The sequence below is a fragment of the Acomys minous genome, assembly GCF_964271855.1.
Source record: "Acomys minous genome assembly, chromosome: 3".
In the NCBI taxonomy this organism is placed as follows: domain Eukaryota; kingdom Metazoa; phylum Chordata; class Mammalia; order Rodentia; family Muridae; genus Acomys; species Acomys minous.
In genome coordinates, this window is record NC_140485.1 from 50,307,328 (window position 1) to 50,325,084 (window position 17,757).

The 17,757-nt window shown below is 34.8% G+C and overlaps 1 protein-coding gene across 6 annotated transcripts in view; it reads right to left on the minus strand.

Moving 5' to 3' along the window:
• Nucleotides 1–17,757, minus strand: part of LRRC4C (leucine rich repeat containing 4C) — a 1,246,033-nt gene that overhangs the window by 1,128,212 nt on the left and 100,064 nt on the right. The window lies entirely within an intron of this gene.

Here is a 17,757-nt window from a genome sequence, read left to right on the forward strand (position 1 = left end):
ACCAACCACAGCTCTTTACTTTTCTCCTTACCTTACCATAATCCATTGATCTTGACGAATGGCTTTACACAGCTTTTAAACATTACTGGTCAGTCACAGCCATTAATGTCACTATCCATGATAGTCTTACCAACTGTGGTTTTCGCTTAAATAAACAACTGCACTTACTAATTGTGGGTATTTCTGGAACAGCTGCAGGCTTTCCTACTGGAGGCATTTCTCAAGGCTCTGTAGAATGACATGAACAGGCATCTGGCAAGTTGCTGCCCCAGGTGTTCACGTGCATAGAGCTATTCTCACACTAAAAGTGGCACCTTAGTTTCTTGGCTACTTTTTCATGCTAATCTGAAGCATCTTATGACTTGGATATTTTATCCTAATTTTAGTTTGGGCAAACTGAGTTCCCAACCTGTGATCCAATTTATCCAAGTAACATAAGTAAGAGCTAAGACATGAACTGAAGTTATTTTTAATCCCAAAAGTGAGCTGAATTGACACCCATGTAATAAGACTGAGGAATCGCATGTGGTTTGCTCATTATGTAATTACATAAGATTTCTGTAGTGTTTAAAGGTCATGAGCACATTTACCTTTTGTGTGCTTATAGGAATATTTGTGTATGACTCCCTGGTAGCTTATGAAAGAAAAGAATATGCTAATTCCCCAAAGTATATTTGCTGTTCTTATCTGGCCTCAAGTCTCTGTCCTTTCCTCTACTTGCATTCTGTTATCCTGAATAAAATTTGTATCTTCAGCAAAGATCATCCTCCTGAGCTCCAGACCAATGTTTCAGGCTGGCAACTACACAGTTATTCATCACACTTCATGTTAAGGAGAGTAGTTACTATTTGTTTTTCTTGCTGTATATTGTCTCTCATTTACAGCAAATGACAGCCAGTGGCCAAACTGCAAAGTGTAAGTAGGACCGAAATATCCAATATTTATATCTTTCTCAGCATTCATATCCAAAAACATCCCTCTATTGGAATAGTATTCAAATATATTCATAGCCTTATTTCTATCTCAGATGATCCTGATTCCTCACCTCTTGCAAAATTTTTTACGAATCTGCATAGTTAATAAAGGAAATTGACCTGTCTCCAATGTATTTTTATTGTCACTTCAATCTTGCAAAGGGTACAATATCATCTATTATGGCATATTTGGGTGTGTGAGTCTTCTCTGCTGTCATTGTGACCAAAACTACTGGTATTTGATATCAGAGATAATATAAATGCTACAATACATAGTACCTGGGAGAAAATTAAACTTTGTTTGCTTAGTATAGAATCTGTTTTTGGCTTTGGTAAATAATATAATTTAGCATAGCCACCAAACAGCACTGTTGGAGCTAAAGGTGATATGTGTATGTTAGCTTGTGCTTCAGTCTGGGAACAAGTGAAAGCACCTGGTGGTTGGTTTCTTTCTTTAACTTTTCCAAAAAACGTATATTCTGAAATGCATAGTTTGTTAGAAATTATTAACATAATTACAATTTTGAGTACTTAGTTTGATTATTTTAATTTTCATAAATTACATACTATATTAATTTGACTTGAGGATGTCTAGAGAAAAGTTATAAGACTTTCAAGAAAGGGTTGCTGAGTTTGGAATGGTTGAAATTCATTTCCCTAACTCTTAGTCTACTATAATGAGGCCGCTGGCATTTAGGCTTCATTTACCTGCAGCCTTCTTCACACACACATATAAGCACCTGAATTTTCTACTTAAATATAGATTTTAATTTTGGTAACCTTTGTGTCTAAAACGTTGCATTTATGTGTACATATTTAATTTTCCCAATCTTTACTCTAGGAAGAAATTATAAATGAGTGCATCTTACATCCTTAGCATTTTCTTAACATGTTGTAGTAAGTATGTAGGTAATTCATCTGTTCAGCATGCACTCTCCTCCCTGCTGACTGCTCAGTTTTTTCTGGTACTAGCTCAGCTATAGAGATAACCAGAATGCAATCTAGGACTATTGGATATTTCTGTCTTGAAATCTGGAGCTGAAAGGAACAAAAAGAGAAAATTTATCTCTTCTGAAGATAATTGGATGTCATCCCTTCCAAAATCATGGTTTGAACAAAATATGTTATTTGATTTAAAAAAAAAACTAAAAGAAAAGACAGTAAGGCAATATTTACAAATATAATGAGTTATTTTTGTTTAGGAATAGAACCCAGCCTCTCACACATGATAGACAAAGTTGCCCACAGACCTAAATCCTCTTAATCCATTGAATGATTTTAAGACTGACTACATGACTGGATGAATGGAAAAAAACAGACCGAGTATTATTTTTATAAACACAAACGCTCTACAAATCCCTATCAATGAATAATCTGCTGTGTACTGACCTTACTAGGTCTATGAGGTCTATTGAGGTAATTTATTGCATAATAATATTTAAAAGAATAAAACGTGGTCTCACTCTTCATTCATCCTTTTGCATCTTTGCTGTAGGAGGAAGATTTTCTTTAGTGGTGAAGTCAGTAGAAGATGTTCAAGCTCTTGCAAACATCTCCTCATCTGTGTTTCTGTATGCAACTGTAGTGTAAGCCAGTGAGTCACCAAAAGCAGAAATGAGAGAGTAAAAGGGACAGGGTAGGAGCATTCAGTGAGCAATAATAAAATGGTGATAAGATAACTCAATAGGGAGTAAACATGATAAAAATACATGATACATATATAAAGGTATCATAAAGTACATATGCTTATTTAATGTGCAATAATAAAAATTAAAAATAGAGTTAACTCCAATAAACAAATAAATAAATGACCTAGCCTTTGCCACTATTCATGCTGCTTCAAATATGATAGACACCATCCTAGAATATTTTATATTTTAGTTTTATTTGACTCAGGACATTCTTCCTAACCTTTTTCTCAGCTAAAAAAAATCAATTGCACATATTTGAACTAATATAACAATAAATTTAATTTATATTCCAGAATGAGGCATTTAGCTCATGATCCAAGCTACTGAATCCTTGTATTTTACTTTTAATATTGCGGAACAGTAATTTAAACAATATTCAAATATAAATTAACACAAATTTAATTTTACCCAGACAATTAACTGCACAAGTGCTAGAGATATCAATAATAGTAATATGTTAAAATTATTGTCTATTTTATAAGCAATTATCTGCACAAATATCCTGTCGCATTATTGACAAAATCAGAATCTCCAAATGTTAGGATTTTATGGTAGTCTTTTCCAGATGTGCTTACCATTTAACATTTTGTCAATCTTCTAGTCATTCTACACTGACATCTCAAGCTATTTTGGGATATTCTTCCTCCTTCAGTGCTCATTTTCAAATAGAGGGAAATGTATATAAAATTAATATCTAGTTGACAAATTTAGCCCTTCATTTTCTAGCACCTAGCAGACGTTACATGTTCTGGTACTTTATGTACACAATATTATTCAGTTTTTCTTCCCTTAAGGTTTACTCAGTGATACCCAACTTCAGTGAGTTCTAAGCCCTTTGATCTGCATTCCATGACATCAGTCCTTTCTGTAGCCACATGAAATTCATTTTGAAGAGTATGTTCGAGTACCTAGTAACATCTATAAAAATCTGTAGTCCAATCATACAGGTCTATCAAAATCCTCAGATATCCTATAGCAGACATATCATTTCTGTTGTTTTTATTGTGTTAACTACCAACAAATTAACATAATCCATAAATATCAATCAGACCCTCAAATTTACACACATTATCCTGCATATAAAAGTAACACCGTTTCACTGGGAGAAGGAAAGGTGTACACTGAAAACCTCAGAATTGTCAACAATGTAGAAGATACAGAATTAGTTGAGGACCAATCTTCTTTTCAACCTTTAAAAATTTAACCAGTTTTCATATTGAATACTTGTTAGGACATGCATTTGTGAGATGGCAAATACCTAACTACTTTCTCCTGTTTATTTTTAAATGCATATTGAGATTTATTTCTTCAATATTTATATTTATACTAGGTGAATAATTAGTATATCATTAAATATAATTCCTTTTTATAGTATGCTTCCTTCAAAATGTAATATTCATAAGAACAAAAATTCTATGTATACATGCTTATTTATCCTTTCATATATTCATTCAGTAAGTATCTCATGAGTGCCAATAAAGGTTCTCAACTTTGTCTCCAGCCTCTCTGCTTACAGTATTTTTAAAGTGACAGCAGAATTCTTGTACATTTTTGTTTTGAAAAGAGGATGAAAACATAAAGAGATGGTGCTTCATCAACATTCACCGTTCATCCACAGAATTCCATTTTCCTTTAAACTTACGTAAATATTAGTCAGAAAATTTCAATTCTTGGATGGGAGGGATTATTATCTTCCCTTTTGTATCACTACACTATGTCTAGTTCACTATAGAATTTCCAATAGAAGAGACAAACTTTTGAGTATGAAACAAATATTTAGACCATCTTATTTACAGACTAAACCTCATGGTGTCCTTATTACTGAGGAAATGGGGGTTTTGGTTTGTTTTAAAATTCATGCATTGTTCTTCAGTTTTCACTCAAAAATTTTAATATGAACCTAAATATTATTTTAATCATGAAAATAAATGTGAAATTTCAATTTGCTAGTTGGAAACTGCTCTATGTTCAATCTGACATCTCTTATCATTTTTGGCATAGGTCTTCAGAAATATAAAGCCATCAAGAAAGTCTTAATCTTAGCTAGAGTTAATAGAGAAAGACTTGTTGAGCTGTCAAGTTCATTTTTATTTCATCATGTGTAATTGTAGTCTCTGAGGCTTACTGTCACTATCTGCTGACTGAGGACTAATCCTGGAAGCTGCTAGATGCCATACAATCTAATCTAGGCCTAGAATCTCTTCAGCTTCTGAAACTTACTGCTGAATAAACTCATCCTTTATAGCTCATTCAGAACTCTGGTTGGCTGATTCAACTGAGCTGTTTGGGGTTCAAACTCCTCTCCTGGCTCACAGATCTAATCTTGCTTCTGGGTGGCTTCTGAATTGCTCACCTTGGCCTTATACTAACTTTGGAAATATGTTCTAATCTTTTGATTCCGCATTCCCTAGCTTATTCTGACTTCATCTATAGCTAGCTCGTTCTCTCTTCAACCCATTTCTGTAAAACTCTCCCTGTAAAACTGCACTTTCCTCTCTCTCTTTCTGCTGCTGCTGCAGATGATGATGATGATGATATTTCTCAACTCACCTCTTTTTCCTTTCCTCTTCTTGTGAGAATAAGGCATATCAGATTCTGTCCAATCTTTCTCTGATTCATCCTTTTTTTCTGCTCCTCAATCAGACATCACTTTCAAACAAGTGTGCTTCCTTCTACCAACTAACTTTACCTTCACTATTTGGATTAAAGTTATGTGCTAAGAGAGTGTGTGTATTCCAGCTGGATCACACAGACATAGAAGATCAGAACAGTCATCTAGTTGGATTAAAATTCCTCTGCCTTGTACTCCTTCAAGTTCTTGAATGTACTACACTTGGCTTAAGATTTCAAATAATCCAAGCTAGTACATTATCATATTGATAAAAATATAATCAAGGAATGAACAAGGAGACTAAAACAGTAAATTAAAGTATATAAAAGGGAAATACATGTGTATACTGGTAGAATAACATTTCAGATGGAAGTTAAAATTAAGAATGTTAAGGCAAACAATGTCTACCCAAGTATCATCTTCGTGTTCATTTTTTTTTTTTTTTTTGCTAACTACTTGAAATGGGAAAAGCGAACAGCAAACTTTGTGTAATAAGGTGAGTATGATTTGAATCTCAACTATCCTAAAAGCTACCTAATGGTAAATAAAGCCACCACGATGATGAACATCACATTGCTTAGTCACCCTTCTGTATTATTAAAAGAGAAATATCTCTCTTAAACCGGTTCTTAAAACACAATAAAAAATAAAATGAGGTAATTAAAAGTGAATGACATATAAAATTTATTTTTAAAATAGAACTGATAAAATTTCCATAGATTAATATTTTAAGTGAACCCAATATATTTGAAATGCAAAATAATCTGTTTTTATTAGATTAGCAAGGGTATGCCACAAAGGAAACCACCTGATTCACCTTACTGATCTCTTCCTTCTTGATCTTGTTCAGTTTAACAGAGACAAAATATTAGAAGCCAACTAAGGATCTTAACTTGAATTTTCAAAGATGTTTCTTTTTACCCAGATTATATATAAAGCAGCCATGCATTTGAATAAGCCATGAAATTGGTGAATTTACAAAAATTCATAGATAATTATTTAATCCTTTGAGACAGTAACTATATATGACATGACTCTCATAGAAGTCTTAGTAAGCATTATGTGACTATGCAACATGAAGCCAAATGCAATGCAAAGGTTGTCTTGCAATTTCCTGCATTAACGCACCAGAATCACCTAAATACTGGAAACCAAATGATGCAAAACATTTTTTTTATTGTTGAACAAGAACTCTTTTTCCAGCCCCTTTCTGCCTAATCCATTATCTTTCCATAGGGTTACTGATAGAAATCCTGGAATATTGTTAGAGCCAAACTCCTTTTAAAGAAAATTATTCCTACATCCTTGAAGAATGCAAGATAGAATCATCAATACACATTGTTTGTTTTTTAAACAACACATTCTTGTAATAGTTTGAGGTAGCAATGTTACCTGTTCCAGAAAGAACCTGAACTACTGGCCCCAAAAGAGATGCTTCCTGAGTGTTTTGCTTCTTTGCCCTATAATCTTTGATCTAAGCGACATGTCTCTGCATTTCAGAGGAATTATTAGTGCATGTCCAACAAGGAAGAATATTTCCTAACTATTATGTAATGTTGTAACACAGTAACCTACTGATTTGCAACCTTACTGAAAAATCAAAACAATGGTTATAGAAAGCCTGAAAAAAAAAGATGGAAGGATAGCAGGTTACCAAGAAGAGACTTGATACTATATGAGCATATACAGGGGGAGTGGAATAAGGGGAAAATGGGAGGGAAGGAAGAATGGGAGGATACAAGGGATGGGATAACCATTGAGATGTAACAAGAATAAATTAATAAAAAAGTTTTTAAAAAAACAAAAAAAATTACATACTAAAAAAAAGAAAAGAAAAGAAAGATGAAAGCTCATAAAACTATTCAATTCTAATACATCTTTGAAAAAGGGCTCAGGCCTAATATTTGCTAATGGCAAACTGTGTATTTGTAAGGTAATGCTAATTAAATATAATTGATACATTTTATAGAGCAAGTTGCATTGTAATTGTTAATAAGATGTGAATTTGGGCTCATTTTTTTTTTTTACTGAAAGGGGTAATATAGGCCAAATGGATGAACTTGGTTGTATACATATAAAATATACATGAATACATATAAAATATCTAAGGCAAAATAGAGTATGACTTTAATTTCTGTTTTGGTGAAGAGTCTGCTGGTATTTGTTTTGTTTTAATAACAAAACTAGCAAAGCTCACAATCCAAATCTTGGCTATATCCATTGGTGATACTTTTTCAAATTAGCAACATTGTTTTAAAGAAAGTATGGACAAGGCATGGGGCATTGTCCTAGACTTTCTTTTTCTCCTGCAATACACACTGCTCAAAGGCAAATTGGGGAAGAAAAGACTTATTTCAGCTTAGGATTTCATGACACCGCCATCACTGAAGGAAACCAGGCAGAAGCTTAAAGCAGAACACTTGGAGGAACACTGTACTGGCTGACTGCTAAGTTCTTCCTAGGTTATCTTTACTATATTTATCCCTGGCCCTCCTGCCCAGAGATGGTACCACCTAAAGAGTGAGGCTGAACCTTCCTCTGTCAGTTAACATCAATAAAATCCCACCATAGACATATGCATAGGCCAATCTGGTGGAGGCAATTAGACTATTTCTTAGTTGAGTTTCTATCTTCTCAGGTGTGTCAGGTTGACAACCAATATTAACCATCCATTGCTGACATTGTGGATATAGTTTCAAATTCTTATGTAGATTAATGTTAGAACAACTTGTATTTAGAACTTGTATATAGATTGGAATGCATCATTTTGTGTAAAGATTTTTCCCAGCACAATGTAAACTTCTCAAGGGACAGCAAAATGCTTTCATTCATTTCCATTAACCTGAACCAAGGATATTTTCATGTCTTGGCTATTTTTTTAAGTGTTGTGTTTAAAAACTATAACACCTCTCAATTATAAAGTAGCATTGAATGAAGGATTAACGTAATTATATAACACATATTTTTGAACATCTTACTGAGCTAGAAACAAAAGAAACAAGCCCAAACTGACACTTAAATAACCTAGATTAATAAATTTCACTTTATACCTATGCACATTGCATGGCTATTTTGTATAATCCATCCGTCCTGTGAAAGTCCTCCAATTATGTGTACTTTGACATTGATATTGTGATATGATCAGTTATTACAACATGTGCTGCAAATCTTCCTGGAATACAAATGAGGAAATAATTAAGCAACAATAAACCCCCCCCCCCTCTCTCTCTCTCTCTCTCTCTTGTGTCTGTATGTACTTGTGTTTGTGTGTGTCTGTGTGTGTCTGTGTGTATAAATGTCTGTCTCTCTGTGTGGTCTCTGTCTGGTTGTCTCTGTCTCTGCTTCTCTCTTTGTCTCCCTTCCCCTTCTTTCTGTCTCTCTGTATTGATATTCTTGAGTAAGTTTATGAACCATGAATAAATATTAGTACTGCTTTCTGTATGCAACTGCTGCCATCATTTTATTGAGGCCTTCTAGTCGGGTATTCTCCCTAGGCCTTATAGTGGAAAGACAGGAATTAGTAACTAAAAGCACTAGTCTTTCCATTTCTTATCATGTATTTGCATTCATGTCTAAACTAAGAAGAGCCTAATAGATGTAGTCAATAAACAAAAAGGTCATCTTTCTTTTTGAAACAACATATTATCTTTTGAGATAAATAATATGAAAAGATATTAAAATACTAAAGAACCCTATCTGAAATGAGAATAGGAAAGATAGGAAAGGAGACACTGGCTCTCACTACTAACCACCCCATACCCCTATTCAATGACAATGACTGCAAAAGCACCTTTGTACAACTCGTTCTAAAAATCAGTGTCCTAGTTGCTCTCTGTTGCTGTGGTGAAACAGTATGACCAAATTGAACTTGGGAGGAAATTATTTGTGTGGCTTAAAAGTTGTAGTCTACCATCTTGGGGAGCCAACACAAGAAATTAAAGCAGAAACTTTAGAGGCCGGAATTGAAGCATTGACCAACCACATAGGAGGAGAGCTTGTTCCATATGGCTTCATCAGTTTGCTTTCTAATACAGTTCAGTTCTACCTGCCCAGGACTTGTACCTCCCACACTGAACAATAAGTAATCAAGAAAATGTGCCATAGACATCTCTTCACAGGCCAAGCTGTAGAAGGCAGCTCATCAACTGAGGTTTCCTCTTCCCAGGTAAGTCTACTTCATATCATGTTGGCCAAAATGCAAGACTTTCATCCGACTTTTTCCATTTCTGCAGTATTTTAGGTCATTTGTAAAAATCAGAGATCTTTGACCTCCGATAAGTACATTGCCTTTGCGGTACTTTACTGATATGCACTGGGAGAACACAAATAGAAAGACTTTTTTTCAAGTAGTCTGTAAACTTAGAAATGTCTTAGTAGAACATTATGATAGGCAGATTTGGGCCCAGGGGTCCCGCTCAAACTAAGGCACCAGCCAAGGACAATACAGGCGGTAAACCTTAAACCCCTACCCAGATCTAGACAATGAACAGAACACTCTCCACAGTAGAGTGGAGAGTGGGATATTACTTTCTCACATACTCTGGTGCCTCAACTTTGACCATGTCCCCTGGAGGGGGAGACCTGGTGGCACTCAGAGGAAGGACAGCAGGTTACCAAGAAGAGACTTGATACCCTATGAACATATACAGGGGGAGGTAATCCCCCCTCAGGAACGGTCATAGGGAAAGGGAATAAGGGGGAAATGGGAGGGAGGGAAGAATGGGAGGATACAAGGGATGGGATAACCATTGAGATGTAACAAGAATAAATTAATAAAGTTAAAAAAAAGAAATGTCTTACTTCACAAAGATTATTAGGCATTTAATTTCACATTTTGACGTGTGCAGACTTCTCTATTTTTTAGACACATGACTAAAGAGGATTTATATGCTAGGATTTCAGGGATGCCATAGATCCACTCTGGCATTGGAATACTACATACGCAGTCTACGTTCACGCTCTTATCTTAACGATTGGTAGCTAAAGACTGATAGCTGTTCTGAAATACTCCTAGTCACTTAGTCCATGGGTACAGAAACAAGAGGCTATGAATTAAGGTAGGGAGAGTGCAACACAACTATTCACAGTTACTAAAGCTGAATAGTAGAGTATAAACGACCTCTGTTGCAACTCAATGCACTCATCCGGTTTCTCCAGTGGGTCCCACAATGCAACATGCATAGCATTGCCACATAGAAGTTAGGGTATAAATAAACATTCCTTGAGGATGCACATGACGTTTTTTCTTTATTTTTTTCATGTGTGTATTTTTTCAGTGAAATTAATACCAAGCATTTTAAGTCTTCTCATGGTGTATCAATTATATAATCATGAAAGCGAAAATAGAATCTTTTACATTAGGTATTTGCATAATGACTGACATTCGTGTTTAGCACTGAGCTGTAAACTCAGTATTTTAAATCTTGAAAGCAAAAGACCCTGCTTAAAACTTTTATGTCATATTTAGTACTCTTAATTTCTCTAATTGGGTTGCCTGACCATACTCCAGATGTCATTGGTATAATACCATTTTCTGCCAACTTTTCAGTTTATTCTACATAAGTTTTAGTTGGATTCTTCACATTGTATACCGTTCTCTAAAATGAATCTATGTTATGAAGTTTCAAGGGTATGATGTATTTTCAGTATTTTGTATGTTCTTATTAATGCAGTGTAATTATATAAGATTTCCTAAGAAAAAAATTATTATTATTATTATTATTACTGAAATTATTAGTATTTAGGTAAATGTTCTTACAAAATTGGTGGTTTGTTTTGTTAAGGGAAGATTATTTTAAAGTGTCACCAGTTCTTGTTTAATTTCTTTAAACCAAAACAGAAGAGAGTACCAGGCCAAGTTCTCGTTTGTTGTTTGTTCTAGTGGAGGACAAAGACGAAGGCAGAATCATTTCTGTAGGAATTACAGTGAGAAGAGTCTTTTCATACTTGTACTGTCACTGCCTCTTTGGGGCAATAGCTCCCCATGCACAGAAGAGCAAGATGAGTGGAGTGGACATAATTTGTCATTGGAAGGCAGGCCGACCAGTATTCATTTTAAGGAGAACCAACTTCTCTATCATGTTAAGTATTCACAGCTGACAACACAATCCTTCTCTTTAATGTGTTCTGTTTTGGTGCCCAGCCAAACCAGGAAGATGAAAACCCCTCTGGGGCCTGATACAGAATATAATTTGCTCTGCAATTTTAGTGGTAAATATGGTAATAAATTAGAAGGCATAATGAATATGCATGGGAGGACCCAGAATTCTCATTCGAGCTCCAGTCTTCCTTTGAACATTTAGGTGATCAGCTTTTAAATTTTTGTATTATAATGTGGGGAAGGAGGCCATGTGTAGTGCAATGACCTTAAGTTTGCACTTTGTTTATCATTTCTAATTTACATATTCATTCTCTATAGCTCAGTTCACAAATGCTTTTTAAAAACACCTAAGTAATCCAGAATGAATCTAGCAGCTGGGCTCAGCTATTTCTATTCATTTGAAGTAGGAAATCCTTGCCAATCTAATCCTGTTTTTCTAATGCAGAGGGCCAGATATGAAGGAGGTAGGAGAAATCTGCACCACCCAGATCCTGTGGAAGTTCAGGCACCATCATATCTAGTCTTTTTTTTTTAAGGGGTAAAGTGTTTATGTCTACCTTGCTTCTTACACAACGCTTCTGTCATTTTAGTGACATCAGGATATGGGAAAGCAAAAGAGGAAGGTGGGAAACCACCCAGAATGCCACTATATCAACCCAGTAGAAGAACATGGAATGTAGACTGGACTTCTGCAATCTAGGACGAACTTAGTCGCATAAATTTAATTCTTATCAATTTGTATTATATAGCAACTAAAATACAATGAAGACCAGAAGGAACATAATTTATTTTAATACTAAAATTTCAGTTTACATGTATATGTTCACAAATCACATGTAGGTAAATATACATATACAGTTGTCACTCCATATCCATTGGATTTAGTTCTGTAGAGTGAATAAATGTGGACCAAAGTATTTGAAAATAAATTGCATATGTAAAGAATTTGTACACAAGCTTGTCATTATTCATTAAGCCACACAGTGTAAAACTGTTAAATGTATTTGTGTGGCATTATGAATCATAAATAATCTATAGATATTTTTAGGAATAGTTGAGTGAATATGTGTGTTTTATTTGAAAATATGAAGTTATTTTATGTTAAGTAATTGATCTCAAATCTAAACACCTGAGGAGGCACTTGGAAGAAACCTTTGGCAAATGCTGAGAGCTTGCTGTATAGAGATCACAGCACCTCACCCCTGTTGCCCGTCTTTCTCCACTGTTACCTTGAATTAGAGATATGCCTTCATTATATGTTACTCTCGAACATGGAGATATAGTGATTAAGAGGCAGCTTTGTTCTTGCTTTTGTTTTAATGTAAAACAAAACAAAAGTCAAAAAATGTCAAATTATAGACAGAAATCCAATTATCATTTTTAATTTCTTGGGGTGAGCAGCAAATAACAATCCTTAGATGAAGTTTGCACCACTTTCAGAACAGCATTTAGTAGCACAGCAGTTAATGTTAACATTATCCTTCCTACTTTTCTTTGTTTTCAAATATATATTTTACCCAGTTGTTGAATATTTATGTTTACCGTTTATCTACATTGCATTAGAAAGTCAATATTTATTAAGTATTTTTATTCAGTGTTGCCATTTGTGGGATGAGAGAAACAGAATGTTTCCAGCCCACATGGGAGATTTTAATCAAGACAAAAGATTTAAGATAAAGTCATGAAATAATCATGCTCATGATTTTGCCAAAGGCCATCTTGTGAATATAGCACATTTTAGTTGGTTTTGTTTTATTTGATTTGATCAAAGCCACCAGTGAGTACTTCAGAGAAAGAGAAGGTCGCAAATTCACTGAGCAAAGAAAGGAATGCTCCACATTTTATAAGTGATTGGGCAGTGGAGAGACCTGTATATCTGAAATCCAAGACTGGTGAGCTCTGACCAGAAGAGAACCTTGTGATCTAGGGCTGGGTGTAGGATGAAGAGCAAGATCATCATAGCTTGACCCAAAGGTATCTGCTGCACATTAGGAAACACTTCACCTCAGATGGTGGAAGGCTGATGAAGAAGAAAAGGAGGCCAACTACAGGTACTTCTAAAGTTAATGTGACTATGATTATCAAAGTGCATTGCATAATCAGCTTCTGGAAAAGAGTGTATTCTTTCATTGAGGACATTGTTATAAATTGAGATGTCTTTCCAGGAACTTCAGCTTATAACATGAGAATATACGCTGCATGATAATCCATGTAACATTTACCTAATATAATTAGTAAGTGAAAGAAATGAGAACTTGCAATTTATTTGAGATGTTCAGTTGTGAAATATTGTTACTGGACTGCACCAGTAAGAGTTTTTTTGAAATTGAGCATAAACACTTGCCAGAAACCTTTTCCTGAGTGGCCCATATGTAGAAGGTGTTCATTGCTTTGAGTTATATCCAAATTGGTATATCAGGAATGCATCCCCAAATATACTCTAATGTATAGATTAGTTATAAGAATGATCCACATTTGTGTTTCCAAATTAATGTTCTGGTTTTTTTCTGATGAATGATAGCAATTGTAATCAATGGAGATATCAAAATTGTCCTTCTCAATTAGTACTTATCAGTTGAGCCATGTAAAAATATTGATTTTGAGACGAAAGTGGTTAATATTGGCAATTTGTTCAGGTTCGATACGTATTTGGAGCGTTCTTGTGTGGCATAGGCTGGGCTTCAGCTCATTATATAGCTAATGAGAACCTTATATTTTGAATCTTTCCTCCTCTATCTCCTGCATCCTGAGAAGACAGGTATACACTAATAAGCAAGATTTGCAGCCCTCGGCCAGAGCCCAGGGCTTTATGTGTGGCAGGCAAGCACTCTATCAAGAGTACTGGATCCTCTGCTTTTCCTTGTCTAGTTCAAGCTGATAAGTAAAACACACTTTGAAAGGACAGGGGCAAGGAACACATACAAACTGATAAAACTCACAAATGTATTTTCATAAAAGCATAATTGTAGTGAAGACTTAAATGTATATCCTAATCAACATCTAAAGCTCGGGTACTTACCTACCTAATATGTTTGCACAAAAAGAGGTAATTAAAATACAAGTTTGCTTCCTTGTAACAGGATGATAAAAGGAGATTTTCAAATGGGAACGGCGATAAACCTATCATTATCACCCTGCTATTTTGCAAAATTACATTTTTTTCTCAAAGTATGTCTGAATGTTATAGGATCCAATATTATGTCGTGCAACTGATCATGTTAAGGCACACATCCCCTGCTCCTCCCTGACTAATTAATAAGTGCTTGATTAATTCCACAATGTTTATTGAGACAAATAGATAGATAAAGTAAAATAGTTAGATAAGGTCTTCAAAAACCTCAGAGACCTACAGAATATGGCATTTAAAGATGTTTCTATTATTTTAAAGATTCTTTGACAATAAGACATGTTAACTCATGGCAACACCCAGCCTACTTCAAATAAGATAATAAGCCTCACTGCAGCTCTTTATGGAGATGGCTTCAAATGTAGCAAGCCAGTCACTGAGCAAAATGTCCTCACTTCTGCCACAGACAGAATTATTCCTATAAAAGGCAAGCTTGGACACAGGCAGAGGTGACAACCAAACTCTGCCAAGGCAGAGCAAACAAGTCCTCAACAGTTCCTGCCTCACAAATATGTCTGTCAGATATACTGGGCCAGAAGGCTAAAAATGATGCTGCAACGTTATAGAGAGTTTTCAGTGACTGATCAGGCAGCAAACTGTCTCTGTCATTTTCTCATTTTGGAAGCTGCTAACCTGCACTTCCTGTATACTCAGATAATTAATGTTATTCCTTCTAAAGTCTCTGGTGGGGTTGAAGACCAGATAGTTTAGTTTTCCTATTAAATTTTCCTATTAAATTTAGCTGTTTAGGGGTTAAGATGTTTTTAGGTCTGGATAGATGTTTTAAGTTGACAGAGATGAGATATGATAGATACTGATTTTCACTCAGAATTTTAGACTAATCAGTATAGGAAAGATGTTTTCTTTAAGGTTGCCAAATACAAACAGCCAAAGCACCATTATTGTAACATTTATATAATTCCTGATTGTTTCCTGGTTCTTCTTGCTGTAGGTAGTTTATTGTATATATGTGTAATAATGTAAGTGTATATGTAAAAAAAAAGAAAAATAATAAAAAATATTTTTAAAAAGAAATGAGACAAATATGAGCAAGAGGAATTGTATGAGTGAGGGCATTGGTATCAAATGTAGCTTGAAACTTTTTGTGTAGAGTTTGGTTCTAAATTTTCCAATCCATAACTACAGATAGCTGCTACTATCTTTTACTGACAACTACAAAAAGGAGTCTCTTTAGTGTAAGGCAAAGTATCAAAAGACATGCTGTGCATGGCAGTGAATATCAGCAAAGGGAGGACTTTTGGTTTACGGTCCTGAATGCCACCTAGCAAAGTGCCATGATGTAGGACACAGCTGTTGTTCTGCTAGGTGATACTAGCATTCTCAAATCAGAGGCTCATGTAACATCCATGTTTCAAGTCGTACATTACAGTGTTGTAACATAACTTTAATCCTCATTACTCACCCGAGACTTTATGATGACTGAGTCAGGAGACTCCTAGAGTGTGTCCTGTGGTCTCATTAGTCAAAGACAACCTGCTTTGTACGGGTGCCATGTTCCACAATAGCACATTTGCTGCTGATTTGTTTTTGACAATTCAGCCCAGTACATGTCAAAGTAAGTCAATTTCCCATGTATGCTTCAGTGATAGTTATGCTGCTAGAATAAAGCACTTAATCATGTGACTGCGCTAAAGATGCACTATAAGGTCAACATTTCCTCCAACTACATTTTGCAGGTCACTAAACTGAAAAGCTTTACAAGAGTGAGACTGCAGACTGAATATGTAGCAGATTATCTCCCAGAGCTCCCAGAATAACATAACTTGCTACTTTGTTTAAACAGAAATAAAAAGGATGACAAGTGTATTCATGCCCGCATATTCATGTTTTTGAGATAGAAGTTGATGATGATAGGAAGATAGATAGATAGACAGATAGATAGATAGATAGATAGATAGATAGATTTAAAGATCTAGAACTTTTATGTTAATCAGTGGGCTCTACCATCTCCCCATTACTACCTAGTCTGTGGCAATGAATTTCACACTTGATATCCTTTCCAGGATCCATAGTAGTTAATACCTTTGAGCACTGTCATAGGCTATGTCCTCCCAAGAACTATGAATATTATATCATATGTTATTTATAATTCCTCTTCTTAAAAATAAATGGTAAATCCTCATGTTTCATTGGCGAATGTGTCCTCTCTGATCTAGATTGAAAAGAAGGAAAAGAGAGAGGGAGAGAGGGAAGGACGTAAAGAATGAAGGAGTGAGACTGAAAAAAAAACCTGTGATAAAACACTTGATTCTGGTATAAAGTGATGACTGGATTAAGCTGTCTCCCATCTATTGCTCAATTTCTTAACTTCTTCACTACAATATTCATTCGGGTACTTTTATTGGCTCACAAGACACTTTTAAGTGTTTTACACACTGTAAGAACACTTTTAAAACCTAAAGGTCTATAAAATAATATCATAAAAAACAACTATCAGGACAAATTCATGACTTCTATGAAACTGTTTTTTAAAAAACTAGTTGGGACACATTATATGGTCAAGATGTTAAGCACCTCACTACTTGATCTATTGACACAGAACAGTCTTACACAAATGGGCAGTAAGTTGACTGGAGGATGTTGAGAAATCACTTTGAAGTATACGGGGGGAAAAAAAGAAAGAGCTAAGACAATATTGAAATTGAACAAAATTTTCCAAAATCAGGGATCACTATACAGCTTCAGTATAAAAATAATATGATTATATATAAAAAAAAAGACAGAGAGATGCAAAAAGAAGTCTCCAACATACCACTTATCTTTTTCAAATGAGCAAAGGGAATTTGACAGAGAAAAAGAATAGTTTTTACAAATATTCTGAAAATGAGACTATGAGAAGATTTTAATTGAAATGTAGACCCCAGACACTTCAATGACTTAATCCTAATACATAGTAGAAACATATATGTCTACTATTTATTTATACATACGTATAACAAATATATACAATTATAATATGTATATAAAGATACATATATACATCAAAACTGTAGAAGCCTTGGAAGACAATATGGGAAAAATCTAGATGACTGTTGGTTGGGTATTGCACTTCTAGAGTATGTACCCAAGGTCCTAATTTTTTAAAGAAAGAATTGGACAGCTGGATGCCATTTAAATCTAAAACTATGAGATGTAATATTAAGAGAACAAGTAGGCAAGCCACAGAAAGGGGTAAAATATTTATAAAAGTTAGAAGAAAATTATGGAAACTGTTGAAGTACAATGCCAAGTTA